The 12,091-nt window shown below is 33.4% G+C and overlaps 1 protein-coding gene across 1 annotated transcript in view; it reads right to left on the reverse strand.

Annotated features, from left to right (window-relative positions):
* The window catches only part of KCND2 (potassium voltage-gated channel subfamily D member 2), a 438,110-nt gene that overhangs the window by 211,273 nt on the left and 214,746 nt on the right, over positions 1–12,091 (reverse strand). The gene's annotated exons all lie outside the window — the stretch shown is intronic.

The following is a 12,091-nucleotide window of genomic DNA, read 5'->3' on the forward strand; positions in this document are numbered from 1 at the left end:
AATATTTTCTTATTAAATTCTCTCTGGCAAAACAACTAGTATGGTTTCTCTTATTCTTATTGGATCCCACTGACATAACAATAAAAACTCAAGAGACAGGAATAGACACTTCCAGATGGAGAGATCAGGAAGGGCTTCCCAAAATACTTGGCACTGGCCATGGATGAATGCTTTAAGTGAAATGAGATTGAAGGTCAGGAAAATGAAAGAGGAAGAGGCAGAGACAGGAAGACAAAATCGTTTATCTAGGGAAGATGACTAGGTCAATTTGGCTAGAGGGAGGCTAAGTGAATAGAAAGAGTGAGAACAATTTAGTACTATTTATCATTTTGGGGGTGTAAAAATTGCAAAGTGTAAGCTGGAGGACTTTAACTCACTTTATTGGTTTTTTAAAAATAAATATTTAACATTGTGAATTTAATCTCAATGATGAGTTCTGCTATACTTACATGTGAAAAAACAAAACAAAACAAAAAAAACTATCAATAAGGAAACAAAGCAAAACTTCCAAGTGTTATAATTATTTAAAACAGAACAAGGTTTTCTCTACCTTTTTATACATCCCCAAACTATCATTCTTAGTTGGCCTGGGCAGTGTCTCCTCCTTTCCTTTATGATAAAAAGAGAAAAAACTCACTAATTTTTTAGAATTGATCCTAACATGCATGTGTCATCTACAAATAACCTCATCAACATTCAGAAAGGATTACCTAAATGAACCTGTGTACATGTTGCTCCTTATAATGAGCCTCCACGAGACTAATGACTTATTAGTGCCATGGGCAATGAATGATTAATTAGTTGATTCTAAAGTGAATTGTTAAGAGCATAATTGCTACCTCTTCCTAATTTCTGAAGGTTAGAAGAAGTTAATGTTATGTTAATGCAGCCCAATAGACTCAATGAAATTGTTTTGTTTACTAACAAATTTAAAAAATTATTTTGAAAATTTGATCATAGTATATACTAAGAATATATTTATATTTAATTATTATTTTATATCTAATATTTACAATAAAATAACTATACATCTGTTTGCAAATATTTCTTTCTTACAATTCTATCTGTTCTTTCTTTTTAATCTGAATTTTTCATTGGTATCATTGCCAATTTTCAATAAAGGTAAAAATTTTGCACTTGCCTGGTGTTTTTTGAAATAGCATTAATTCTTCTTGATTCCTTTGAGGGTTGGTGACTCCTCTGCTCTTAAAAGTGAACTGAACACTGGGATTGTTGATCTTCCTAAATACAATCAAGTCTCAATTATTCAATGTCAATGAAAGGAGGTATTGGTATGAATAAGTAATACCAGTTGATAATTCATACATCTGTGTTAGGGCAAAAGCAATTTATTTCAAGTTGTTCCAATCAAGTGAAAGAAAAGGAAGCATAACTAGAGAAATTCCATTTGTGCCAGGTTTAGAAGGTAGTGAAGAGGCGGGTCTGTTATCATAAAACACAAACAGACTGGATCCAATTATTTAGGGCATGTTCTCACTGATGAACAGCTGTGTTAGCCTGGTTTTTCCATATAGCTCTAAATTAATATCTTCTAGATATTTTATCCTTTTTTAAATCTGCAAGACAGGTTTTATTATCCTCCTATTATAGTCAAGAAAGCAATATCAAAATGGTAAAAATAACAATAAAAAAATTCCTGCACGGTCCCACTGATAAAAAGTGATAGTCATAATTTAAATCCACATCTCTCTGCTGTGCAAGAAATCGGATGGTAGTAACAACTTATTGTGTTCAAATCATGTAGAAATCATTCTTGAGATATATTAGTCAGCAAGGAAGAAAGGAAGTATTATATTATTATTAAGTGTATCCCAGTACACTCTGTATAAATTATACAATACTTTGTATAGTTACTCAATTATTTATTCACTCAACAAATATCAGTTGAATGCCTACTATGGGGCAGCTCTGGTGATAAGTAGTAAACAAAATTAATCACTTCCCCCAAGGAGATCCCATTCCTGGGACCAGGACAGACAAAAACTAAATAAATTAAGTGTATAGTAATGTTACATGGTGATAAGTCTTTGGGGGAAATAAAGTTAGGTTATAGGATTTGTGTGATAGGTATACTATGCAGAGACTTGGGGAGGTCTCCTTATAAGACAATTCTTTGAGAAGAAAATGAAATGAGCCATAAAGCCCACCAGGTGAAAAGAAAAATGTTCCAGCGAATGGAACAGTGTAGTTTTGAGTTGGCGTGTTCTTGACATGTTCAAAAAATAGCAAGAGACTAGGGTGGTTGGTAAGGAGTGTACATGGGAGTCAGTAGTTAGAAGCTCTAAGAAGTGTGTGTGGGGGTGTGTGTATGTGTGCGTGCATGTGAGGGGGGGAAGGTGTCAAATCATGTGAGGGCTTACAGAGTATTTTAGGATTTAGATTTTTCTCTGAAATGTGAAACCACTGGAGGGTGTGGGTAGAGGAGAGACTGGTTTTCAAAGATTCACTGGCTGCACTGAAGAGAACTGACTAGAGGGGCAGAAGCTGAAGCAGGGAAAAGTGGGTAGGAAGCCTAAAATTGTAATTTGAGAAAGGTATGCCTGACATAGTAAAACACTCAAAAAATCAATATATTCACAGTGATGGTGGTCAAACAATTTTGAATGTGGCAAAGAATTCAGTGTTTGTTAAGTAGAGACTTTGCAATTCATGCAATTTGTTAAACGATGATGTGAAATATTCCCCTCCCCCAGTCAAATCTACTTAAATTATATACATTTATTAATGAATACATTGATAGGAAGTGATTTAAGGAAATTTAGCTAAGGTTGGGCTTGAATTTAGGTCTTAAAGTTCAACAAACAATGTTCTCTTCCACATTTTCTTGCACTGACAAAATTCTGGCAGAAATTGTGAGATGTAAATTTGGATCCAGACTACCTGGGTCTGAAACTTGGCTCCACTATTTAATAGCTGGTGATCTTGGTCAAGTAAATTAAAATTTCTGGCCTCAGCTGCTGCTTCTCTGAAATTAAGGCAATAATAGTATCGATGTCAAGAAGTTTGTTAAACATTTACTTTAATATAGGTAGGGTACTCATAATACTACCTAGTGTCTCTGACAGCTGGAATATGTTGCATTCGGTAAGTTACATCAACGTATTTCACTAACAAATGTGTCTTTGAGGTAAGAAAAGAGCAAGGCCTTTAGCCGGAGCATTAGTGCTAGTGACAGGTGTACTTGGGGATTTGTGTCACACAGGAAAGCATGAATATTAAACTTCAGATACTTAAGTATCTGAAGAGCAGAAATAGTCTGGCTTCCTTAATTTTGTGACTAGAGCATCCAAAGCAGGACAGAGAGTATTTTTAACACAACAGCTATTCTATAGCTACTGCCATTAGCAAGAGTTTGGGTAGAAGTAGAAACCAAAGATTATCCTAGATGGTATCAAAATCTCAATTCTTAGATGTTGTGTATCTTATTGAAGGAACTGTGGGAATTATTTTCTCTGCAAGAGGCAAAGTCCATTTTAAGTACATGAATAGAAGTTGAAAAATTATTTTGCAATTGGAAATGATTTTTACATTTTGAATTGAGATAATAAAATAAAACTAATTACGGCAGCAAATTTTTAATATGTTAAGTCATATCTTCCACTCCATGCAAAAATATAATAAATGTAATAAACAACAATAAAATTAAGATGTCATTTGACCATGAAAATCCCATACAACCCCTCTGGCATATTGCCAAAAGATGTAAAAATGTCTGATCTTTTTGAAGCCAGCCAATGTAAGGGGAACTACCACTCCTGATTAAGATTATTTCTGAATACCTATCTCTGAATAATGTAATATTTGAAAGTTTTATCCAAAGTGTACTTTTCACTTCAGAACTGTTTTATATTTACAGGAAAACTGCAGAGTACAGAGTTCCCATATATCCCACATCTACTTTCCCCTATAATTAATATTTTATATTACTATGGTATATATATTATAATTTATAAAAGCTAATACACTGTTATTAACTGGAGTCTCTGTTGAATTAAAATTTCCTTAGCCTCCTTTTTCAGTTCCAGAATCCGACATTACTTTTGGTAGTTACTTCTCCTTGGATACCTTTCTGCTTTAACAGTTACCATAAAACTATTACATGATAAATATAATTACAAGTAAAATAAAACTTAAATTGATACATTTCTTATGCTGGTCTCAAAATTTCTAGGCAGAACACCTTCTTTCTGTATTGTTGGTTTGTATCACATGAATATTCCAAATAGGTTTACTTCTAATGTTTTAATATATACCAGTCTCTGAAAATGGTGGAACTGAAGGTAAAACACTGACTTCTCATCATTCCTTTTTTTTTTTTATTTTTAAAGAAAGGACCTATTAAAAGAAAAATCAATCAAACAACCATAGATAGTAAATTCCAATCTGAGAATATATATTTAGAGGATAATAAAAGTGGATGAAATTATTTTGACTCTGTAACACAAAAGATACAAAATGGGGTAGAGGTCACCACGTTGACACAAAAGATACCAAATTCCTGTGGCAGAATAGTACGCCCTAATTCTGAACAATGATTTTAGAGGTTGAGGTATTTGCTTCTTCTCACTGATTTTGACTTTAGGCTTCTTTTTAGACCTTCAGTGAAAGGTACTAGAGCAATCATTTTGGAAGGTACGATCCAATTTTTAAGCAGCATGTTGCAACCACAGGGCAGAATGAATGGGAGAACTGTATCCACAGGTGCCTTCCTTAAAACTGTCTTTCCAGCAGCCTCCTTGAAATATGGAACCATCAAAATCTATTAGTTCATTTGATATACTATGAACATAATAGAATTCTTTGACGGAGGTTCAGAAAATGTTAAATACCCATTTCCGAGAGAAAATTTTCTCCCTCAGATAACAGAAATATGTTATAATTGATGAGAAAAAAAGTGGTGCTCAATATCAAACCTAAGGCCTTATTCAAAAATGGCAAGTTCTCTAGCACTGAGCTAGACCCTGCTAGAAAGCTGCTTTCTAAAATAATGTTAAAGTGCACATATCAGCATGATATTCATAATAGTGATATTTTAAATTATAAGAAGTAATATTTATTTGTTCTGAAATTATTATGATATAAATTTGAACAGAGAAAATAGACTCGATTATTTCTGTTGATTACTTTTTGTTTTTCAATAAACACTAATTAAAATCTGGTAAATGTGCCTTAATTTGCATGGCAGTGAAGAAAATAGAATTCTGATATTCATTAAAATGATGAAAGTAACAATATAAACTCTTAATACTTCTTACCTCTAAAGAGAACAAGTTATTATTGAATTATTATGAAAATAGCTTCAAAATAAACTTTCATATATTTGAAATATCTCAAATATTGAAGTTCCACAATGACCTTATATTTATCAAATGTTGCCATGAAAGTAGGTAAACATATTATAATATTGTCACATTATGTCTAAAGTGCTTTTAAATATTTTAATTATTAGTTTTGAATGCTAATGAAAAACATCTAAAATAAAGTTCCTCATATAAGACAAGAATGTTTTCCTTTTTTACCTGAAAGTTCATAGTTTAGAAGATGAAGGGCTAGAAGTGCCTGATGATACAGGGAATCTAGACATATTTTACCTTGATATTCTAGTAACACGTTTTCGCTTCTCAAGACTACCTCTTATTCAGGGATTGAGGCTGAAGTGTCAATCATTAGATTTGTATTCCAACCAAGAGAAAAGAGGAAGGAGAGTAGGCATGCCCTTTGCATAAGGGAAATTTCTTATAAATTGTACTCAAGATTTCTGTTTACTTTCCACTGGCCAGACATGCATCTCCTGTTCTCTTAGTTGCAAGGAAGGATGAAAGATGTATTCCTTACACTGTGTGGCCATATGTCCAGCTAAAAATCTGGGCATTATTAGTAATGAAGAATTGGACAGATACTGAGAGTCAGCAGAAGTCTCTGCCCCATATGTCATTACCAAAAATCAACAAATATCTCTATTCCCCCCAAGTTCAGTAAACTGTAACTCCTATTCATAAAAAGGTATTTTGTTGTACACCTTACATCTCATCCTGGTATCCTTTTCAAGTTCTTGCTTTCTATTTCCCTAAAATGTTTAATATAATGATTAAAAGATGAACAATATGCTCCATGATCACCTGTGCTTTTTTAATAACAGCAAACAATAATTTTGAATAAATGTTTAACTGCGCTATTTAAACTAACTTGTTAATTTTTCATGAAACAATGTGCATGAACTAAATGATGCATATACAAATGCATTAAGTGGAACCTATGAAATTCAGTCAGAAATATCCTCCTTAGTTCCTTCTTATTTTTCAGAAAATAAATAAAACAATTATTATAACTCTAATACCAATTAAATAATTAAGCAAATAATGTAGATAGTAATATTTAAATAAGAAAAATCCAGAAAGAGCTTGACTGAAAATTCTACTGTGGAATATCTGCTTATAGAGAGTTTAGCTACAACTGAGAAATCTATTTGCAAATTTTCATGAGTGTACAATTGTATATGTTATCCTGAATCTGGATTCTATACTTAAGTCTCAGTGCCTAATAAGTGAGACGGGGATAGGTATGGTTGTGTATGCCTGTAATTCCAGCAAGTGAGACCCTGTCTCAAAATCAAAAGTAAAATAAAAAGGGCTGGGGTGTAGCTCAGTGGTAAAATGCCTCTGGGTTAAATGCTAATAACTGAAACAGGGAAAAGTTAAATTTCTTTCCTCTATTAAAATCATTTCATACCCTTAAATATTTTCCAGATTACCAAATTAATCAGCACATTTCGATTTCAATGTGTTTCATAGGCTAAAACAGAATTTTTGCATCCGCAGTCTTATGAAATAAAGCGCCAAAAGTCTATTATCTATTATCTTTTTACTGAATTTCTGTATTCTGTACATATTTGCTGTGTGCTCTCTCAAATTCTTTTTGGCAAGAGATAGAGTACAAAACACAAAAACCATGAAAGGATCTAATCTGTATGCAATCTATGGCTACAGAACAAAGACGAGCTAATTGGCCCATAAGTGGAATCTATGATCTTAGCATCATTGAGTGTAGTGCTCTAATCCCATTAACCAGCCTCTGCCTTTATCCATAGGCAGTTCAAGGGTATCAATCTTATTTATCTTTGTGTACCCAGCATCTAGCGCAATTATTGTCATGTGGACCAAGCTCAACATTTATTCAATTAAACTATTTTCCTATAATATACACTTTTTAAAATATCTGCTCTGCTAGGATATTTCCTCTTACTTTCCAGTTTTAGAAGAAAAAAGTTTCATAAAACATAGCTTACACTTCCCCCTGGCTCTAAAACAGAAAGCAAAATTATACTTTTCTTATGGGGGAATTGGTTTAAGTTATTGGAAGCAAATACACTACAGAACCTACTTTGAAAATTCTTTTACTAATAGTGAATAATAAAAGCACTAAACTTTTGATGTCAAATGTGCTTTTATTTCAGCATATTTTTCTGTATAGCAGTAAAATAAGGGCACTGATTTTTTCAGCATTATATCTATAGCTGACTGCTTTACTTCAGCAAGCAGAAGTTCTGTTTCTGTCTTGCTTTATTTCTTTTGCCCTGTGATTTGCTTTCAAGAGTCCTAAGATAAATGGTAAGAAGAGGGAGAGGAAGGGCACAATCCTTTATTTCAAAAGTGTACAGAGTGTTGCTTACTTTGGCTTACATACTAGTCTTCACCTTACATATTTTTACTGTTTCAAAAAGAAAATAATAAAAATGAAATAATGTTTAATGCTGTTACTCAACTAGCAGAAAAGTTATTTTGTAAACAAGGAAAATAAATTTATGACTTTAAATACCAGTAATGTCTGAACATTTTTACTATTTTTTAAATTGATAAAATGTTATCTCCTACTTAAGAAGCTATTAACCAGAGTTCGGGCCCTTTAATTTAAAAAGCAAAAGTGCTCTATATTTGCAGTGAGATAAGTATTTTTTCAAGTCTTAGCCAATATCCAGATGCTAGCAATATTTACCCACCTACTCACCTGCTAAAAAAGAGCATATCAATATTCATGAGTGATCCAGAATTCACCAAAATCTTATCGGAGGTACAAAAAGTACATCTGCCTATTGTAGTGATATTTAGAAATTAGGCCTTTGGCTGAACTCAACCCTTAGTAATATTTTGCAGAGCTGTTCATAATTTATAGAGCCACCCCTCAATCCTTAATTCAAACATGTATACCAATATTTTTCTAATTTTAATGACAATTGTACCACATGGTCTTTAGTATGGCAGGCTGCCTAGAAACTGTTTCAGTAAATTACACACCAAGATGATCTACTCTTTGGATTGTCTCCAGAACAAAGACCATGATGTATAATTAAAACCAACTAACAATTAGCTGCCATCAAATGTAACAGGAGGGACAAGCGTTGTAAATTTAGTTATTTACAATAAGAAGTAATATAAAACCTTTTTTCAATGAATGATAAAAATAGATCCACATCCTTGAGTTATAATTTTATGGTTTATATAAAATAATGTGGAAACAAAAGGAAAGTAACATATTCCACAGTTTGGTGTTGAAGTAATTTTGTTAGCATAATAAGGAACTGTCTAAGAACTCAAAAATTACTCTATTAAATGCATGTTTTGAACTGAGGGATTATTTTAAGAGAAATAGTAATATTACATTGGCATCATTAGTAGTTATATAAGTGTGAGGGTGTTGAATGAGCCAAAATTATGTTTTTGCACACTATAATATATTTGTGCTTACCAAAAAGAGTCACTTAATTACTGTGATGTAGCTTTTATATTTAACACTTACTTAAGAATCAGATCTTGAAGATCTGAACTAACATGTTTCTTTCATTATTTATTCTTATATAACCTAGGGGAAAGGCATAGGGAAGCAGCTATCTAATTATGACTGTTTTAGAAGGATAGAAGAAAGGAGCAAAAGATTTTCAAGGCTTTTTATATAGCGATGCAGAGGCGGATTTACTGTGAAGCTAATGAAGCTTCAGGGCCCCTTGCAAGCAAGGGGGCCTTCCAAGGCCCTGAACTTCATTCTATATTCATTATTTTGCATTTTATTTCTTAAAGTGACTCCCTTCAAATTATATAAGTCACAAGCTTCATATAACATGGACCCACCAGTGTGTAAATTTGAACATCTGGAGCCTTTTCAGTTTTAAAGAGCTGAGATCCTGGAATGGAGAAGGGACCAAAAGAAATTATGAGTAGAATCATGGCTCATTTTCATAATATATATATATATACAGATATATATTTATTTATATATATGTGTATGTATGTGTGTGTGTATGTATATAGACACACACATACATACATGTGTGAAAGAGAGAGAGAGAGGGAAGCAATGGACAGGATGCAGAAACTTCAAGGAGAAACTGGAAGAAAGACAGAACAGAGAAAACTTGAGGGAGGAAAGTAAAAAGGGAAACCAAAACCTTTGAAAAACTTATGTTGAAAAACATTGGCGTGTTAGGAAGTGACTGAGAAGAAATGCACACAAGTCTCATCATTTTACACCATCCTTTCTTGCCAGTTTTCAGTTCTCTCACTTGAAAGTTTGCAATCTCTCATTTAAAAACACAACTCCAAAATATTAGCATGCTTTATTTTCACTCTTTCCAAAATACGGGATTTAGTGCTAAAATTAAATGGTATTTGATTTTTATTTTGTAAATAAAATAGGAATTATAGGAAAAATTTACACAATATGCTTCCAACATATGTATATCCTCTTCCTCTTCCTCCTCCTTCTCTTTCTTTCAATTTGATTCATTTTTCACATGCTTGGGAAAGAACTGCTAAATGGCTGAAGTTCAGTAGATTATATTTACTTTATCAAGATTTTAAATGGATGTTTCAGACTAGACTGTCAGGGAACAGATAAGTAAAAGGTCATTCTCTGCCAGAATTTTGAAATAAATAAATAAAAACTGAAAAACCAGTTTTCCCTCACCTATGTCAGGGGAAATGCTGGAATTCTATAAGCAAAGTAGGATTGCAGGATTATCAGAACAGGTTAAATAAATTTCTTTTTGTAGGTCTGTGCAATTATAAAAATAGAAACCTATCAAAGAACAGGATGAGTTTAGAATCTAAATAATACAAGGTGAAACAAAGTAGTTTGTGTGTGGCAGTCAGCTTGCATCCCCATTCTTTGTTAAAGAAGAGGAACATAGACCCCTATTTGATAGAGGCACTGGATGCTCAGCCCACCAAATCCAGAAGTGGACCAGTGAATGGACAGCTACTGTGAAAATAATAAACCACCAGGAGGAAGACAAAGTTCAGGAGGCAGTCCCCACAGGGCCTGTGGGAAAGGTTTAATACTTGCTAGGCCCAGAGATGCTGAAGCCATTTTGTCAGTCTGGCAAGAACTCTCCTGTTGTTCCCCACTGCTCTCTCCTTGAACCTTCTGCCACGCTGAGGAAGCCCAAATTCTTAGTGCATAAGACAGTGAAGAGGGGCCAAATTCTTGACCTAGGGTATGGAGAGAAGAAAAGAAAAGAACCAGCCTCTCAGACAGTAGCCAGCCCTCAGAAGGACCTGGTTTGGGAAGGCCAAAAGATTTACCCTTAAATCAGGGTTTGATTGTTATGCAGAATTGACTGTTAAGGGGGCCCAGTTTGCTATTTAAATAAGCTAGCAGTTATGGGTTTTCCACATTTTCAACCCTTTGCTAGAGAACTGCCGTCACTGAGTACATTTTAAAGAGGCAAGCAGAGACAAAAACAAAGATGCTTTGCAAATACATCTCACTGGCTTTCTCACAGGACCACTTAACCAACATTTCATACTTTTTATAGATTGTTTTTCTGTGACTATGCTTTGCTTAATTGATTCATGGAAATGCTTTCAAAACTAATGCTCCAGAACAACTTGAACTTAGTTAAGACATTTTTCTTCTACTCACTGGAAGTGAATATAAATATAACGAAAAATTAAATTTTAAAAGTGAAGATTTTTAAAACTTGAAACACCTAGAGGAAAACAGAAAGTTATAAAAGGAAAAATATGATCCCAAGGAGCAAAGTTGGAATTCCATAAACAAAGTAGGACTGTCAGAATAGGTTGCATGCGTTTCTTTTTTGTGGATCTGTGCATGTCTGCAATTCTCAAAATAGAAACCTATCAAAGAACTCAATGAGTTTAGATTCCAAATAATTCACGAAGACGTTGACTTTAAATATATTCTTTACTATTTCAAATAACTTCAGATTTTTTTAAACTATAAATATTTTCTTGTGAAGGTGCTGTTCTGAAAGGGCAGAGGGCATTTATCTGAATGGTGCTTGTTGCCACAGCATTGGCAAATGTTCAGCTTTTGGACTGGGCATGGAAGAAATATGATAATTAATTGCATTGCTCAAGAACCTGAATCACAGCTCATTTCTTTTCTGTATGCAGTTATTCTCTCCTACAATGTACAAAACCTTAAAGGACCTGTCATATAAATATTTCTAAAGATCAGTCAATACCTGCAGCATTGCCATCCATCATTGCTGAACAAGTTCTGTTTTACACAGTAATCACATAAATCGAGTTACAAGAGATTATAATTCTTTAAGACACACCTCTTGGTCCTTGGCAAGGTCATTACTGTGCAGTGAGTCTGTTCTCCAAGATGACGTATGTCAAAGTATAAAGACTGGTGCAACCAAGAAACAAAGAACAAGAATGTAAAGATTCTAGAGGAAGTAATCTTTATTTAAAGAAACAAATCCTCAAAATACTGCTGTAGGTCTTATGCTAGTGTGTGATGAATTCATATAAAGTCCTGAGTTTTAGAACTGCTCTTTTTTTCACACAAAAATAACAAACTACAGCCAGAAGTCAAATATAAGATTTAACCATTATTTGTGCTTTACCCATAACTTATGGAATGAAAGATGGATCAAAGGTCGTATTTATTCACAGGCTTTGGCATTATCAGTAGAACTTTCTCAGTAATGATATTTAAACTCACATTCATCATAACTCTTTGATGGATACACATTTTAGAAAATCAAAGTTGATCAATGACATAAATTATCAAGCTATCTAATTTAGTAACATCTGCATTTCTTTGG

The sequence above is a fragment of the Sciurus vulgaris genome (genome assembly GCF_902686455.1).
Source record: "Sciurus vulgaris genome assembly, chromosome: 8".
Taxonomy (NCBI): Eukaryota; Metazoa; Chordata; class Mammalia; order Rodentia; family Sciuridae; genus Sciurus; species Sciurus vulgaris.